This window comes from Rhipicephalus sanguineus, chromosome 1 (genome assembly GCF_013339695.2).
Source record: "Rhipicephalus sanguineus isolate Rsan-2018 chromosome 1, BIME_Rsan_1.4, whole genome shotgun sequence".
Taxonomy (NCBI): Eukaryota; Metazoa; Arthropoda; class Arachnida; order Ixodida; family Ixodidae; genus Rhipicephalus; species Rhipicephalus sanguineus.
In genome coordinates this window covers 227591002-227610173 of record NC_051176.1, presented here as the reverse complement: position 1 = coordinate 227610173, position 19172 = coordinate 227591002, and the positions used below count along the sequence as shown (strand labels likewise).

General features: G+C 47.3%; 1 protein-coding gene across 1 annotated transcript in view; it reads left to right on the top strand.

The window, feature by feature from the left end:
• LOC119381742 (hemicentin-1) overlaps positions 1 to 19172 on the top strand; it is a 106754-nt gene that overhangs the window by 62008 nt on the left and 25574 nt on the right. The gene's annotated exons all lie outside the window — the stretch shown is intronic.

Genomic DNA, 19172 nt, shown 5'->3' with positions numbered 1-19172 from the left:
TCAGAGTGACGCGGATTTGTCTGACGAAGGCAGGCCCTCCTGCCGAAACGTTAGTAAAGCTTGTTTCGTACGTTTTGTCTTCCTTTCTCGACTGCATTTCCCACCGGATCCATTGAACTTCATCCTCGCATATATATATATATATATATATATATATGCACACACACCAAGCGGACTCTACCCGATCTTAACAGTTGCGGCCCTTTTGTGTGTGTCTTTCTTCCTCTGGCCTCCTGTCCTTTTCGCTGTTTCGAATCCGTAGTACGTATTTTTCGGGAAAGAAACAATAGGAAAAGTGAAATTCGGCAGGTATTACACTCTTGTAGCACAAGAAGGCGAAAGCCTTGCTGTACTCGCGTAAGATGACATGAGCCACCATTGAGCAGTACGTAGGCTCCGCATTAAATTGTACTCTTTGAACGTCTTATGCGAGCCCCTTTCAGCCATGTGCATGCGTTTACATCTTCCGCTCGACGCGCCCGTCTTTGTTCCGCTTCTCGCTTCCGCAGTTGGGGATCCCTTCGTCTTCGGCATCACGCTCGCACAGACGCAGAAGCACGAGCAGCAACGCGCGCGTCTTCCACAGTGGCATACAAGCGCGGCCCCGCCCGCGCGCCGAAAATGCGTGCACGCTCCATCGCTCGCCACTTCGCCGTCGACTAGCGCCGCCGGCAACAGGCGACGCCAAAGAAACTGCGCCTAGTTTGACGTAAATGCTCAGTGCGCGCGCGTTCACTTTTTTGCGCAACACCTGTCACTCTGCAGAGTGGAGCCAAGAAGAGGCATCGGGTGCGCGCGCATATGTTTCTTTTTTACTTGTTCACAGCTGTTCCCGCACTCATCCGCGGATTTGTTGTTTTTTTTCGGCACTGCACCTTTCGCGTCAAGCTCACCAGCTCTCCCAGGGGACCTGCAGCATAGACACCTTAGTCATTCGCCTTAAAACACGAACAAAGAGAAGAACACACCGCATACGCAGGTGTTGAATGCTGCTGTCATAACATGGGACCGGTGACGGGCGGCGTGCGTTGTAGCCCTCGTCATAACGTCTGTAGCGAAATTTTCGGTAACATACATCATTTTTCTCTGTTATGATACACTTAAAACAGTCATTTTCTCTTATTTTAGTACGTTCACATGCGCGTGCAGATATTTAAGGGATGATGAGGAGGAGGAGGAGGATGTTGTAGGTTGCCGGCGGACTTGGCCTTGCGAGATTTGCAGGCAATTGCACAGCCCGGTTTCCTCCTTTCAGATTATAGTGAACTGATGTCCTTTTGACAGCGAAGGCGTTCTTGGTCAAGCCTTTCATGTTCGGCATCCGCGTTAACACTTGTGGGCCTCATAAACGGGTATGCGCCACAGACATTGGGCAAATATCACTGCTCACCACGGGTCCACTAAAGATGTTGGCAGCAGTTAGCCCAACAAACGGATATATGTGCCACAGAAATCTGTGTGGCCTATCAGAAAATTATCATCATCATAAACGCGTATGCGCCACAGAAATTGGGTAAATCCCACTACATACGACTTCCATTAAAAACACTATCACGTGATACTTGCTGATTATAGAAGGTGGTGGCTATACTGCCACCTCAAAGCTAAACGCTCGAGGAGTGTTTAATGAAGAGCAGTAATACAACATATCGGAGCATCTTAAGCGAAGGCTCCTTCGCAAACCTGTGCGAGAGTGTATCAGATAACTAAACATACCGTGGCGTCAAACTGACACCAATACAGTTGTGAACGTGCAACAACATATCCTGCAACATACGTCCTACATACACACTCGATTTGAAAACGTGGGATTTAATGATCTTAACTAAATAGGCATGCCTCTGGCAGTGTATCATAGCGACCACAAAGCTGGGATTGTGAAGTGCAAAACGCATGCCAAACGATCAAATGGAACCAATCGATCAAATGGAACCAACGCAGTACCATCATATACAAGCAGCATATTGTGATGAATATCAAGCATCGGAGTACAGCGATGAACACCGCACACAAACAGTGTATGACGAAGACCAGACAGTGGAGTGCACCAATGAAGACCAGGCATTTGGGTACACCGATGAGTATGATGAAGACAAGGCGATGGGGTACATCGATGAAGAAGCAACGGAAGACTACTATGGAGATGAAGACCATGACCCTCTGTAATGGCATCATGGTGATTCAAATAAATAATGAAGTAAATGAGATGCAATAAAACTATACTACTACCTCAAAGCTTAGCAAAGAGTGTTTAATACAGAGCAGTCATACAACATATCTGAGAGACCTGCAAAACATAGAAATGTGATAGCCAGACGAAGGAAAGGCCACCAGCTTTGCTGTTTCATCAGTGTCCGGAGCTGGTTGAACTTTTTTTTTAAAGCGAAGCGCGGGCAGGCTACCAAGAAGTCGCGCGCAGCGCGATGCAATATTGCACATACCAGTGGCCTATAGGCTATCGCGCATACAGTATTGTGCGGACCCCCATATCACCACACCTGAACATAAGTGTCACTCATCACCAGTCACATACGAGGTCTGTAACATTTAAAAACTTCAAAAGTAGCCGCGACACCTACTTCCTGAATGTTTAGTGATCACGCGGAAACCCGATATCATTTACAATGTCGTGGGGCGAGCCTAAACGATGAAGTGATTCAAAGAAACATTGACGATCTTTCTCAAGTTCACTGCACATATGAAAATAATGTTCGATATCAGCACAGGTCTTACAAGCCGGGCACAATGGCGTCGCGGAGAGCCTGATCTTGTGGAGCCATGCTGGTGTACGCGCTGACCCCGTGCGAATGCGATGTAACAGAGAGGCCTCTGCCGTGGTCAGCCCTTTTGTCACACATGACTGGTGAGGTGTCAACCATAAAGAATGGAAATGCTTGTTTACAGCGTCTCTTAAAAAATGCTGATGTTCTCTAGGAGCCTTCTTCGTTGGCCTAAGTTCCAAAGCAACGCGGGCAAGTCTGTCAGCCACCTCATTACCCGCTATACCCACATGTGATGGAATCCATAGAAACATTATATTAAGTCCAACGCTGTGCAGGTCTTTAGGAATATGCCGCCATCTTTGAGTGCACTTCTCCAAGAACAACCCATGCTTTAAAGGGCCCCTCACCAGGTTTGACAATTTTGAGCTAACGAGCGCAATACACACACTGGGCGTTCACGATCGCGTCTGCCAAAATTTGCAACGCTACGCGCCGCGGAAATGGGTCAAATTTGAAGTTGAACGCTGCTTGCCCTTCCTCTCGCGGGCGCGCGCATTAGAGAATGAGGGGATGACGTACATGAGAAAATGGCCCTACGTAGATGGTAGTGCTGTGACGTCGCTCCTCTACGTAGACGACCGTGCTCTGACGTCGCCAACAGTAGCACGTGACACTGCGATAATTATTTCACACGACATGTGTAGTTTGTGTAATTTGTTGCTTGAATAGATTCATAAAGCTTGAGAGAAATAATGAGACACACAAAGGGAATGTGTGCGTCTTTTGCATTTTTTTTTTCGTGAATAGCAGCGAGATGCGGGGCTAATGTGCCTCCATTTCGCATGCGTTCGTGTTCCCGCGGTTAGCGCATCTAGCAGACGCCAGCCCTGAAAAGGAAAGTAATGTTCTGGCGCGTTCGAGCACTCATTATGCTCATTTATTCTACCGCGTCCAAGTAAACGTTAATGCGGCACTGGCTCATGATACCGCCACTCTCGTGCCCGTACAAATGTCTCAACTTTCATGCCGGTCCCGCAGAAACAGGCAGTACACCATAGAGAACGCCGACAAAACGCCCACGGCCGCTACATAAAAAAAAAAAAGGTAGCGGCCGTGCAACGCCGCTCGCGTGCTCGGGCTGGCTCAGGCACGTCATGCGCACGTGACCATGCATGCGCATGACGTGTTCATGCGTATGTGTCAAGTGAAGAGGGCAGGGAAAGGATTTGGCTTGCTAAGGCTACACGGGGCGAGTGGCAAGGGTTTGAAACTCGCCTCCTCCCGTCATGGTTTCGCGCCGCTACAAATTATGGTTTTTCTCAGCTCGTAATGAACCGATTTGAAAAATTCTTGTGGCATACTGCTCTTCATTCGGCACACAACAACTTCCAGCGTCTAACTAAAATTTGCTATGTGGCCTGGTGAGGGGCCCTTTAACAGTTGCAGAGCGGGCTTACTGTCCGAAAGTAACACGACTTGTTGCGCCCTACAAGGCTCTAGTTTCTTCAGGGCAGCCTGAATTGCCTCGCTGTCGACGAAACGACGCAGTCGAGTCGCGCCGCCTAGGACACCTTGAAGGACAAGATCATGAACGCTGCAGCGGTTGCTCCGCGCTCGATCTCAAGCGACCCGCCGGTGAAGACTTTCAGATAGTCGGCGTACTTCAATGTATTCAAGCACCAAAGAACGTGCTTCTGCTATCGGTGTGGAGCGCTTGTTGTGCATCCGTGGAATTGTCAGCTGGCAGTCTATATTCTCATGTGACCAAGGTGGGTCTTGTCGAGAGAGAGAGAATAAACATCTTTATTTCGGTATTATTTAAGCGTCGTCTTCGGGGTGGTCTCCGCCCTCCAGGAAACGATAGGCTTTCGCCGCGTCGACAGCCCTCGTTATCAGCTGGCGCAGGGCTTCCAGGGTGGGGCTGGCTAAGGCTCGCTCCCAAAGCTCAGGCGCGTAGTATGGGTTGGATGCACTAAGAGGTGACCGTCTATACCACCCTACCATATGGTAAAGCGTGCCCTGAGCTCCACAAAACTGGCAATGTGGGGAGGACACGTAAGTTGTGTGCGTTTGAAGACTTCCAGGCCAAGATGACAAAGAGTGTTGAGGCCTTGCATTAATGTCACGGTAAAGCAGAATACCTCGAGGCAATAGACCTTATGCAAAATTGCTGCCATCTGTCGGAGGTTTGACGAAGCTACCGATTCGGCGCCATGTTGGAGGCTTGTGTCCGAATCGTATTGCTGTCGCTGCTATAACTTCTCGCTTGTATCTGCTTTGATATTAATAAATCGGGGCATGAAAATGTTAGACGTGTGTGTAAGGGCCTGTACACGTTACCGGTATTTCCTAGTCACTGCGTTGACAGTATTACGTGTAGATAACTGCCTCACAACGAGAACGAAGGTCCAAGTTTGTCACCGAGTCACCATGTAGGCCCGCTGTGGTTCAGAATGAAGCTATGCGCTAGGTTATAAATTTTGTCTGTCTGTTCTCTGTGTAGCGAATAAAGCGTTGTTAGCTATCTGGATATCCTGCATGTAGTGTAGGATAGTTGGGAAGAGGCTTTAGCATGCGTGACCTGTCTAGGCACAGCGATGACGGTAAGAAAGTGCTGCAGTTGACCCATTTCAAAGCATATTTCATAAGGGGCAGCCGTATTGTGCATCTAATCGTAAATTAAACGTTGTCCCTTTTTGTTTTGTAAAAAATATTTCGCTGTTGTAGTCATCGACGTAAGTTATGTGTAGAATTACTCTGCAATTAAAATGTAAAAAAAATTACGCATCTCACGCAAGTGAAAAGTGAACATGAAAAGTGTGTGTTCCTCCAAGATGTAGGTGCCGATTAGTTGGTATTTTATCCAGTATATCCCTCCGACATGTGCTCATGAATAACAGGATACGCTAATAATATTCGCGTTCACATCGCCGCTTTCGGGGCCTTCTGGCGCCTTACAATGTCGAGCCGTTGCAACAAGACAGTTTTGCGTCGCCGACTGAACGCTTTCGAAACCACGTCAGCGCGTAACCAACGATAGCGCACCCACAGCCGAATGTAACACACATCTCGCCGGCACAGCATTTTTTTTTTTCAGTTTCGTGCGAAAAGTGCCTCACACTTACATCTGTTAACATTTAATAACACAGAAGTGTGGATACAGGATGTTTCCTTTAAGGGGACCAGCTTTTGGGAGAACCTGATATGTCCTCTTCTTGGGGTTTAAATTTAAAAACTTCAGAGGGGGAGGGGGGGTCAGGACCAGTGGCGTAGGCAGAAATTTTTTTCGGGGGGGGGGGGGGGGAGCACTTCCTTGATCCGACAAGGGGTCCAGGCAGATAAGTGGGGTCGAGTGTCATATTGTGCTCTGTAGTCCATGGGGAAAAAAAAAATTGGGGGTGGGGGGCGGGGGCACGGGCGTGGTGTGCCACGCCCTGGCTACGCCACTGGTCATGAAATCCGGGCCACCCCTCTGAATTTGACAGTGATAGCGCAAGAAATGCTTCGAAAATACGCATAGTGAAACAATACGCGCGCAAAACATCAAACGAAACGCTACCTTATTAAACTCCACAATATAAAACTAACTAAACAACACGCTCCAGCACAGCAAGTCCGTTCGCTGTGAACAAATTGCGCGCACGAGCTCTCCGTATAACATGCATGTGTTATCTAAATGCAATAATTAAAATAGTGTCGTCAACAGCAGCGCAGGCATGCGCGAGTAGCCGCGATGCAGCTTTGAAGCTCGTACACGAAGTCGGTTTGTCTAAGTTGCATGCACAAGGCGCGAAAACTCTCTCGTTCCGGCAGGACACGAAATAGTGTTCTCTTATGAGCGCCGATGCTGTCATACACCGCATCTATTAAGAACAGCGAACGTAAACACGACGTTAGTCGTATAGCAGTAGTCGGAGCAACGGAACGATCTGCTGCTTCTCGACGGCCACGAGTAAATCTGATAACGTGGAAGTTAGTTTTCTGCAAATATATTTTTCAGCATCGTAATTTCCTAAATCTGAGCAACACGACACACGAAAATATGTCGGCTTTGCCGTTCCCATCAGCCGCCACACGTTGATACGTACGCTCCGTGTCTGCACATGCGGAGCGCCCTTAGCCTTCAACATGGCGGAAATGCACACGGCGGCCGCTCCTCGTTGACCTAAGCGTTAATTGTCCCCTTTGGTGTGAAATTCATAGAAAAATATAACAATAAAAGGTGTTTACCGTTTTAAAAACATGATATTATTATGAGGCATACCGTTGCGAAGGGCTCCGGAAATTTCGACCAACAAGAGTTCTTTAAAGGGCCCCTCACCATCTCCCGTTCAAAGACGAGGGAACGGTTTCCTCCTCGCCTTCGCTACCCTTCCTACAGGCCGTATCTCCCCCTCGCCACTTATTTCTTAAAACACGTGTACCATGTCGGCACTGGGTGTTGTCACTATCAAGATTTCGCGCTTGACGTCTACACGCTGTTATCTCCGTTTGCGCAGTCGCAAACACAGAAAATAAAGTGAAATTAGTGGATCACGCACGATAGGCAAGGAAGAACGGATGGCCAGCTGCATGGCAAAGCAGTGCAGGATACAATTCACATCTGATATTTCGCGTATATGGACCAGTCGGGAGTATGTACTATGTAGACGTCACGGGCATCACTGTTCTGTGTCACGAAGTGCGCCAGAAAGACGAGAAAGGCCAGGACAGAATGTCGCGCTCGTTTTTTGTATTTTCAGAGGATGGTGAGGGGCTCTTTAACGAGCGCCTAAATCTAAGTACATGGGCCTATAGTATACCGCCTCTATCTAAATGCGATCGCCGGGGCCGGGATCGAACCCGCCACTTTCGGGTCAGCAGCCGAGCACCGTAACAACAGTACCACCGCGTCGGCTTAAAAAAAAAAATAAACACGACTGGAAATTAACTGCATGCACTAGGATTGCTACAGCGCAGTACGTCTTCTATTCGGGCACGTCTCTGCAAACACATTAGTTTGGATTATTGATCCGTAAGGTCGATGCAGACTAAGCCGTACGAAGTCGCATTGAAGCTTCTAAGAACGCACAAGAAGTAAAGCATGACAAGGTGCAGGGACCTGACCGGAAGATGACCTTGGCACCAAAAAAGGGCGACCGGAGGACTAATCTCCGATTATACGGTGACATAGAGAAGTCGTTTACGTCCACGACCGAGAACAAGTTTGCGCGGACAGCGTCTCATGATAAGGCTCGGAGCACACGACGTGCGATACGCCTTCAGCGCTGTGTGGGTATAGCTCCTTGATCGTTTTTTTTCAACAGTAATTGCCGTTTGTGTTTGCACTGCGCATATCTTGGAAACAAGGGTGTTTGCTTTCTGCGAAGCGACTCCGAGAAAACACTCTGTTAGGATTGAGTCGGAACATTGTGGCTAAAGAAAACTTTTTTCATACTTTGACAAATGATATATAGGTATAAACTTGAGACAAAGTTCTGTGCAAGTCGGCGTATTGAAAAAAGATAAGCTTATAGAGCACGTAAAATGAGACTCGATGCACCGCGCTTCGTCGCTCTTGGGATATAAATCGCTTGGTTTTGCTGTGAACGTCTCAGCGAAGATGCCTCAGCTACGATGAAAACTAGTCAGCGCCCTGCACCTGGCCGCCACTCTTTACAGTGCTGCATGCTGTCTTTTTTTGACCTCGTTCTTCACGTTGTCCTCATACCATGCAGCCCAATTAAAGGCCAACTCAGTTCTTCTATCGCAAATGAAGTAACCACAGAGTTCATATTTGATCGAAGAGAAAGGCCCGTTTTTTGTTTGTTTTTTTGCCACTCAATGATAATTTAACGTAGGTTATCAGTGATGCATTTACGAGGGCAAGAAGAACAAACGAAGAGGTCATCTAGACGTAAAACTGGTATTGAGTTCCATTGTAACTTATATTTGAAATGGACGTAGTTCAACCCAAATTGCCGAGAACGCTTCGGTCAAGCATGTTCATTTCGACAAGAGGAGATTAACAACTAAGTGCATGTCGCTCGCAATTTCCTTTGTCGTATAACGTAATTGTCCTCGAGTGAGTTCGGCGACGTGTTCGGAAGAAGTTAAAATCAGCATGCAAGACTGTATTGTCTCTCATTTCTAGAAGGTTGATTATAGTGCGCCGTGAAGCTCGCACATTAAGGGGGCCCTGCAACACTTTTTCAGCATGGTCAGAAAACGCTGCCGATCGGTAGTCGAGGCTCCGGAAGACACGCGAGCCAATTATTATAGCGCAGCACGCGGCCTGGAATTTACAATTGCTTCTCAAAGTCAGCTATAAATCGTTCCCTCTTCTTTCTACAAATGATGCCATATACCAAAATTACCGCGCCATATACCCAAATTTACTGCCACTGTGTGATTTCAGCATCGTGCCCTGCATAGTTACTGTGGCCGCCTTTGGAGGCCGCCACGTGCACGAGCGATCACTCGCGATCTCAGTGAAAGTAAGCCGCGCGTTCGGGAAAAAAAAAAGTGCTCAAGGTGTTGACGCGTGCGTGACGTAACTTCTTTCCCCCGTCACATCCCTCCCTGCTTAGCTTTCAGCGCGCTCGTCGGGACGAGAGACGAGAGAACGCAATTACAGCGTGCGAAAAATCTCTAACTCCGCTCGTACTTGAAGGATTCTACAATTTTTTGCGGTGGTCGATTCGTGAGGCAATGAACTCCTTTAATGAAGTCATTCGATGGTTACTTGGAAAAGTGCTGCAGGGCTTCTTTAAGTGGTTATAGGTCAAGAATGCTTGCTCAGCCAAGAGGTACATGCGCGGATTCGGTAACGAGCCGACATTAATTCAAGTTCAACCACATACTTTTTTGTGTCACATTTTCTAACAGCTGTCAGATAGCTTTCGTTGAGCCACTTTAGCGCTCCGGAAATGTAAAAGTGCCGAGGCTTTTGCGTCATGGTAGTTAGGAGGGATAAAGCATAGGTTGTTATTAAAGTCAGGCGAGTGAGAGTGAGAGGTGCTGTATAAATCGGTGAGGATGTTAACTAGACGCAGTTCTGGTTGGCAGTGGCGGAAGTGTAGGAGGTAAAAAGTGATGGAGAATGGAAGGAAAATCGATGACAGAGTAACCGCGTACACTACACAGCAGCAGCACAGGGCCCTCTTAAGTGTATCGCGAAGGCGCGTAGAACACAGAAACCTGGGTGGCGCGAATTAGGCCTTCCCCGCCGAGACCTTTCTCATAAGCACTGCTTAGAGCGTTTTATAGGAATGTACAATGATTCCCCGTCGGTCCAGCACAGTGCCCTACAGCTTAAGCAGACACAGCCTTAGAGTCTCGCCATGGCGGCGTTTATATCCCGTGGGGCTGTCGGTCATTCCAGTAAGGGCGGCATATGAGTTAGATAAGTGCGACACCCTGCCGAAAATGGTGTACAGCATGGTCTGTTCGCGACAGAGCAACTCATACTGTAGAGAGAGAGAGAGAGAGAGAGAGAGAGAAGGAATGTAGGAAAGGCAGGGAGGTTAACTAGACAATGCGTCCAGTTTGCTACCCTACACATTGGGAGGGGGAATAGAGGAGTAAAAGAGAGAGAGAGAAGAATAGACACATGTCACATCACACACACAGTGCCGAGTTTCACAGGCGGTCGCTCAATAAGGTTCTTTTCAAGTACCACAGGAGGGCTCGTGTGGCTTTCTGGGCTGATATTCTGTGCGACCAGGCTCCTAAGATCTTTGCTTCATTAAAGGGTCGGTCATCCAGTCTATTCAAGGCACCCTGGAGTTTTGATGAAGATCGCCGGAACTCAGACTGTAAATGTAGCTGTAGGTCTGGGGATGACGAATCCGAAATGAAGCATGGTAAAATCAGTCGAATCGAATTAGAGCAGTGTGCATTCACAGGATTTCCAGCCTAGTTCCAGTCGCAGCATCAGTTTGCGAAAGAGGAATCGTAACACAGCAGCAGCTCTCATGTACGAAGTCAGTGGTTTCATGGGGGGTGGGTGGTGACTAGCGCTGACAGTACACAGTATCTAGGAAGCCACTGAATTGTCTCGTCCCTTCACATGGCTGCGTTGAAATGCAGGTAGAATATCTGACACCAGATATCGATCGGGTATGTGGCGCATTGCGTTTATATGGTTTGGAGGGCTGCCTTAGAGTCAAATACTGCCCATTGTTTAGACACAATATTAATGAAAACTAACAGACAATAACGCCAAGGAAAGTATAGGGGGTGTTATCTGTAGTATTTAGAATATAAATGTGAAGAAAGTAAAGTGGACGAAAAGATAACTTGCCGCCGGCAGAGACCGAACCTGCGACCTTCGAATAACGCATCCGATGCTCTACCACTGAGCTACGGCGGCGGTCATCCTCCCGTCCGCTTTATGGGGTATATATGTGCATTTAAACATTGGAGTGTTCGTCAGCGCCAATCGCAGCCATGGCGGCGAGTGTGGAACACTCTTTTTCTGCCTTTCTGGCGTCACGTAGCACGTGATCTTTTTACGAGCTGGCAGCTGACCAATAATCCCTCGCATACTGCCTGAAGGCATCAAGTCTGCCAGAATGAGACCCTTGCTATGAATGAAGGAAAGAAGGTGACTCTTAAGGGCTCGTTTTCTTTGTTAGAAACAATATTAATGAAAACTAACAGACAATAACGCCAAGGAAAGTATAGGGGGTGTTATCTGTAGTATTTAGAATATAAATGTGAAGAAAGTAAAGGCAGCTCCCATAACTAAGCACCGCACCGGTACGTGTGACGATACTTGCTGTATACCATTTCATTTCGTCGGATTTTGTAGGGATGGAGATTGCCACACAGCTGCCGCGTTTCACCAACCGTCAGGTTAAGCACGTTGCACAGCTTTGTGTACATCGCCTAGAGCCTCCAAGCGAAAACTCGGATCTGATATGAGGTTGAAGAGGAAGGAGAGGCGAGGATACAATACAATACAGATTTACCTCCAGGAGTACAACAGTTCCGGGAGATACCTTTGGCTAAAAGATGTTCGAAAAAGTTTTGACACATCTCAAACATTCTGGATGTAGATGTCATGCGAAGCAGTAGACGAGTAGCGGCCTACACCGCATGATTCTGATTGCCTTGAGCCAAGCGTTGCGAGTTGGACCGACTTCTTTGTGCATTTTGAGTAGTTATGGGCATATTGTGGGCTTACCAGGTACGTCGACTACGGTAGTGCTCAAACGGTATCCTATGTTCCGACGTAACGTCAATGCTCACGTTGGACCACAGATGTTAGTTTTGTCGAGACGAACTTCACGCTACGGTGCGATGATGTGCATATCATAAGCAGCGGTTTTCGCCGTATTCCATCGGGTTGTGCAATGGTTGAGTATGGCTTCGCGAGTCATAGAAGTTCAAATCTAATCTTTATTAAATTACTATGAAAGTGGATAGCCAGCACTGTAACCACGATGGACGTAGCCGGACATGACGAGTGTATTGGGCCTTTTTTAGAAGCAGTTTCAAGCTCTAGTGTGGCTTTGAGGTACAATACTTGACTGCCACGCAGAATGCCTGGATTAGAATTCGGCTCTAACCGTGATTTTCATTATTTTAAATGCGAAGAATTTCTTAGCTAAGCAAAGGCACTTTGAGCGTTTCTATCTATCTATCTATCTAGCCACCTACGTCTGGGTGCTCTCGTGATCGCCTCTTTAACTTTGTGTAGACCAAAATTAGCATGGGAGGGTAAGAGGGTGTGACGAATATGACTGTGTGGTCATGACATGAATAACGTGAACATCCTGACGCGTACGTCGTCAAACCCTTTCCACTAGACACGTGTGGCAAGTAACCGTATACCACGGGCCGCGGTATGTGGGTATGCGCCACAGGTGATTGACAGTTTATATCTACCCAGGAAAGGCGAGAACAGGCATTGGTATTTTAAATGCGCGAGCGTTAAGTAAACCCAACATCGGCAGCATTGACCCGACGAATGCAAAGAATAAAAATTAGGATCCCAGCAGGAATCGAACCCAAGCATTCTGCGTGGCAGTCAGGTATTCTACCACACAGCCACGCCAGGTATTTGAACTGCTTTGGAAAAAAGACCCTATGAAGGCATAATGTCGGTGCCACGTCAAATGTGGTTGCAGTGCTCGCTATCTAATCTGACAACACAGCAAGATACATTACATATGATTCCTATGACTCCTATGATACAGGCGTCATGTCGGGTTAACGTCAGTTGTAGTTCCAGTGTTGGCTCCGCTTTTATAGCGGTCTAATAAGCATTGCATTTGTATTCCTATGATTCAGCAAGCTATATTCAAGCGTTGCTCGACACTGGAAAAATACCCTAACGATAGTTACGTAGGATATTCCCATCATCGCACCGTAAAGTGCACTTCGTTGTATAATACTGACGTATGCGCTCTAACATGAGTGCTGACGTTACGTCAGACCATAAGCTGCCCTTTAAACACCATCGTAGACGACGTGCATACACTCTAAGAAAAAAAAGAGTATGCGTGACTCTTTTCGGAGAGTTCTGACTTGCCACGTATAGGACTCTCTTTAAATAGTCACGGTGACTCTCTTGGTGGGTCAGGGTCGGCTCGCTCTAGGAGAGTCCCCTGACCCTCTAGGAAGAGTGCAAAGACTCTCATCGGGAGGATCACGTTATCACTCATAGGGAGTCAGACTACTCTTGCCGGTAACGCTCCTAGGGGGGTCAAGGGACCCACACCGAAGCATCAAGCGACTCCACAAGTATTTTAAGCTACTCATTCGATCCTTGCTCTACTTTTGCGCGACTACTGTTGAAAATAGTGGAGTATTCATTTTAAGCAAGTCCAATAATACTTGCCGTTCTGCCCAGCGACTGTAAATAAAGAATAGTTCAGTTTTAGCATTATTTTAAAGAACTCGTCAAAACAACACATATTTTCCAACAAAGTTATATAGAAAGCGCGAAAAGATGGTCTGTGATTTCCAATTAAGAAGTTTGGGTATTCCTCATTTACATGCTTCTATGAGTATAGCCAACTAAAATGTGTGACTGTGATGTGCACAGTGTCATATGGTGCTAAATGAACAGCAGAAATCGCCATCATGTTTCCATATTTATTCCTTGTGATTAAGAATAATCAAAAAGTGGTGACGGCTGGAAGTATCAGACTTGTGGCTTGCTAGGTTGTCGCTCCTGTCCAGCGTGAGCACCATGAAAACGGTATCTGAAAAGCAGAACGTGATATTATGATGAGAAAATGAAATTGCAGTAAAGGTTTGCACAACCTACACAAGTGGTTCACACAGACATAACAAAGGCTAACAACAAAACAAGCACATCCTCCGGCAGCCAGGGGCATGCCGTGAGCGGTTATTGACCGCACGTTTTACAAACGTAACCCATCCTTAAATACTCAGATAAACAGATGCGAGTACTAGGGCCCGAACGACACCCAGCGCGTGCGTACGCCGTCTACGTCGAGATCAGACATGTGATATGCTAGAATTAGCGCACATAACTCCCACAATCACGTACACTCACTCGATTCTGTTATAGCGCCCAACGTCATCGCACTGTATGCAAACCACGAAAACAGCAAAGAGAAACGAGGGAAAAGAGTGCACGCCGGCGGCCGCAACAACGCGCGCCGTCGAAAGTCTAAAGCTTTTTCACTTTCACCGGCGAGGCGTGTCCAACTTGAATGACTACCGCGTACATTCTGGAAGCCACCGTACTATATCTGCACCTCAAACTACCGTCTTTCAGCCAACAAAAACCATTACATATAGTGCGTCTGAGCGTTCTGTACACAGGCATTTTTTTTTTCACGTTCCCACGCGTGAAAGCACGCCGCACACTCAAGGTCGATGGAAATGTTATTATGAAGTAGACTAAAGGGCATCTCAAAACGACATCTTGCACCTTCAGTAGTGCAGACACGACGTGCGATCAGCAAGAAATGACCCTCGATTATTGTTTGCATCGCTCACTTTATGGGAGCTTGTACAGCAACGCGCATAACGGTGGCAACTCGTTAACTGACAGCTATAGTTGGCCATCCGCAACAGCCCCGCGGACACAGGCTGCTGTTGGAAATGGCTGGCAGATAACTTCCGCAGAGCTGCTGCAGACGCCCAGCTAAAGCTGTATAATTAGTGCCTACGAAGGCAGTACACTCACCGTTAACTGGCGCCCGTTGTCCGTATCCACAGCTCCATGAATATTCCGCCCTCCAAGCGTCACTTCGTGCACGGAGCCGGCGTCAATACCACCGAAGACGCGCAACCAACTCATCCACGCAACGCATTCCAATAGACCAGGAGACTGAGACGACTGAGAGAGGAGAGCGGCGCGCCACCCCGGCGCCAACCCCGTCTGCGTCGCCGAGCAATGCGCCACAGCGGCGCCAAAGGGCGAGCGTGCGATATGTATGGCGTATACGGCGGCTCTTCCGTATAGACGTCAGACTCTGCCCAGGCGGCGCTGCGAAAAACACCGCCACCAGCGCCCTCATCGTAGCCCTGGCACTAACTGGGTAGTGCAAAGAGAGCCGCCCGCAAGCGAATGTGCATAGGCCGCAATATAACCCTCCTCTTTCGTTGGTGTCGAGGCGCGGTTTCCTGAAAATCAAGGACCTGGAAAGCTTCTCCCGCCAATCCACGCTTCAGAAACAAAGGAAGCTGATCAAAGCGAACTGCGAGTACAATGCAAAATAAGTTTTAGTTATTCCCGCGCGCTGCCACTCGCAAGTACAAGCGAGCATCACACGACACCGAGTTCGAGGCAAGCCCTCCGACATCCGTTCTCTAGAGCCTAAATGCGTTAAAATCGTGTATATACGTATGCCACAGCGATAAAGTACCTACATACACGATCAATTTACTTAGCTATGCATCTTACGATCAGTGGTACAAAACTCGGTTCATCAGGGGCGAATGGCTTCGGCGATTTTCGCCTTTTCAGTTGCATTCTCCCTTAATTCATCTCTCGCTTCCTGTGCATTGGAATGTTTTATTACGCATCCTCAAATGGTCTCTTGATGGTCGTCTTCCGTTTGTATGTACTGCAAATGGGGATACGTGCGTGTCCACTTTCGCGGGGTACAACCAAAGGCAAAACCGTGGCCTCCGAGATAGCTACGGCAACCGCGGAGGACACGGGCGAAACAAACCTGAATGGGGTCACGACCAACATTCTGCGATTTACTTGTATGACGCACGTGGTGTCAGCTAGTTAGAACCAGAACTCTGAGCCTTCAAGACGTACATACGTCCGCGATGCTGTGTTGTGACGACCAACTCGTCGCGGTGTGCGTATCACGCGTCTCCAGTCTGCCTCTAGCTGCTCACTTCGTGTTACACGACAAGCACAGCGGTGAGCGCCTCTGCTGAGCTTCATAGTCAAGGTTACCACGGTTTTGCATCAGGGCTACGCAAAACAACAGCAGAGCCACACATTCATGCCACCGGCTATGGAGAACGCGGGTACTTCGCTCACCCAACACGCTCGCAACGGCCCGTATCCAGCGCTCTCGCCTTTCTTCTTCGTACGACAACTATGGAAATCGCTAAAACTGAACGTTGTTATTCAGTCTTTTACGTCCGTGGCAATTCACAACGCAACAGTGCGTCTTTTGCGGAGTTTCTTCGTAGCGTGCGGAGGGCTCTCGTCTGCTGCTGTTTTCGCCGTCTTTCAGGCGAGTGATCCAACAAGCACTTCACGACGGCTCGGTGGCGCGTCCGACTAGCGGAGAGCAATTCACAGCTCTCGTTCTGAGTGCTAAATACGCAAACACACGCGATATTAAGCTCAATCGTTGTTTCGCACTCGCTAGTTGCACCTGGTCCCATAGCAAACTGTGCGAGAGAGTCGGTCTATGCACTACTCAATACTTATCCGACAGGTGGCGCCACACATCTTGGAAACTCCAGAGTCTGACGTCTATACCGAAGCCAATTGAAACGCGCTTCAGAGGAGGGTCCAGTGACTCCTTCCCAAATGCGAACTCTTTTTTTCTGCCTGTACCTTCCAAAAGGGGTCAGATGGACACCCGAGGAGAGTCACGGTTCCATGACCCTCTTTTGACTCTCTTTTTTCTTAGAGTGTAGTAAGCCCACGATGTGCACACAACTACTTCACTTACAAAAGCCAGTCGATCCACCTCGTAACGCTTGGCTCAAAGCCAAAAATGCAGCACAGACGACTACTTGCTGACTGCTTCACATGAAACCAATTTCCACAAGACGTGGGATCTGCCGAATTTTTCTGTCCCTCAGTTTTTTCTCGCGCCGACAATGCTACCGACGCCGGCAGCAGATTTTCTGCTACACAACCTCCTTCACGCTATCGCGTTGGGGTTTCCATAGATAGATAGATAGATAGATAGATAGATAGATAGATAGATAGATAGATAGATAGATAGATAGATAGATAGATAGATAGATAGATAGATAGATAGATAGATAGATAGATAGATAGATAGATAGATAGATAGATGAAAATGCTGAAAGTGCCTTTGGTTCGCTAAGAAAGGCTTCGCACTTAAAAACAGCTTGACGGTTCTTCCTGAGTGCGACTGTTTTTCACTGAGCATAAGTGAATAGGGTGAATTTAGCGCGGGCAAGTAACCAAAACCAGCCTACGTAAATACATTGGCTATTACAAGCATATATACTGTTCACTGTTCATTGAACACTGAAAAAAAAAAACTATTCCGGTCATGAATTCACGCGAATATTACGAAAAGCAAGGTATTTCCGCAATTTTTCATTTAGCTTGCATGGTGAGATATACTTGAAAGCGACTGTCTGGTTAGTGTCTAGCAGCTGCTGTTTGAGAACTATAGACAAGGCTGAATGCGAGTTTGTTTTTTTACCAAGAAACATCTTACGTTGATGTAAAGGAAACTAAACTAAAATAAAACAAAGCGAATTACGCAATAATTCAGGGAACGCCTGGTTTTCCAGCTGTCGTGACAGAATTCGCTATTGCTTTTTCATGGTCTTCGATAACTGATTCGCTCAAATGGATTCCGCTTTCGCAGAGGGCAGTAAATGATTTGGTTCAGTCAGAACTGCAAGATTCTCGGCCTTGCGCCTAAAACTAGTGCTTCCTCCTTGTGGAATGGGAACCTGGCGATAACAGGGCGGAAGCAGTAAGCTTAGTGACGACTATGACCGATGAGCTAAATCAATTTCCCTTCTTTGTTTCTATACGTTTATGTGTGTTCCTAGGAACTCTCGTTGACCAGTAGTTCCCAGTGCGAAATGTTATCAGTAAAGCCGTACAGAATATGAAGTTGTCGCGTGGCGGCCGCTTTTCTGCGTTGTCGTAGCGGACTTCATTTTCTCAGCGACCAATTATGCTGGTTGTTCGTGCACTGTCACTCTGCTGCACATATGCTGTTCGAACTAAAGAGTGGCAGGCTGTTGCTAATGTATTTAAGGGCCTGTCACTGTTCTGGTTACAATTAATTTTCAGCACTTACGAGTGAAAATCTTCATGAACTCTTCTCCTGCATCGTTCATTTTTTTTTTTTTTAACTTCCGCTGTAGTTGTCACAAAGTTTTACAAGACAATGAGAGGGATAACAAATTTCGACGTCATATTCAATATCCAAGACAATTCGAAGGCGTTTCTTTACTTTTGACCTTGCTCGTAAATGTACGCCCACAACCATCCCGGCTAAATATAGCGAATCAATATTGTTGCCAATCCTTACGTCAGCGTCCCTTCTTAGCAAGTGACAGCGACGACGCAAAAGACGGAAGCATGGCTGAAGTATGATGACCTGAAGTAAGCAACTGAGGTTCGGACCAGGATTGTCTCCCCATGCCTGAGGCCTTAAGGAGTGGCATCTCGATATCACTGATTGCCAGCCACTGACATGTAATGCGTGCTGCACCCGTCTCAGGTTCGGCCCTGTGCTTTGTCCTGACGCTCTTCCGAAACCTAATATCTCGTCTACTTTGCTGTCATGCTATGTGAGCATCAACTTACTACTTCTCAACAGAAACACGTTCTGAGCACTTCTTCCCTGCGCTACACTGCTGACTGTATTCATGAAGTCTGCCTTGTTGCAGTGAGAACAAACGTTATCAGCATGCTCGCAATACTTTTCCAGTTTTTCTCGCTAGTTTAGATAATAAAAGCCCAATTTTTCGGGGTTGAATGAGACTACGCACCTACTGAGGAAACTCATTTGGAGTAAAATCTGAATCTATCTTAGGCAAAACAAAAACATTATAAACACTGGCAGGGCTGAGATAAGGAAGAACCGTTGAAGTAGCAGTAACGGTGGTGTTGTGAAGGGTGGTTTCAGTATGGCAAAATAAAAAAAAAGGTTTTCGATATCTACTGTGGTAGTCAGGTAATCCTGATGCCTTCATTTCTGCGGCAAGTTTATCCCATGAGTTACCCTCCAGTAATGTTCAGTTGTTGTTATTGCATTACCTCTTCAAACGTTTCATTCACTTCAA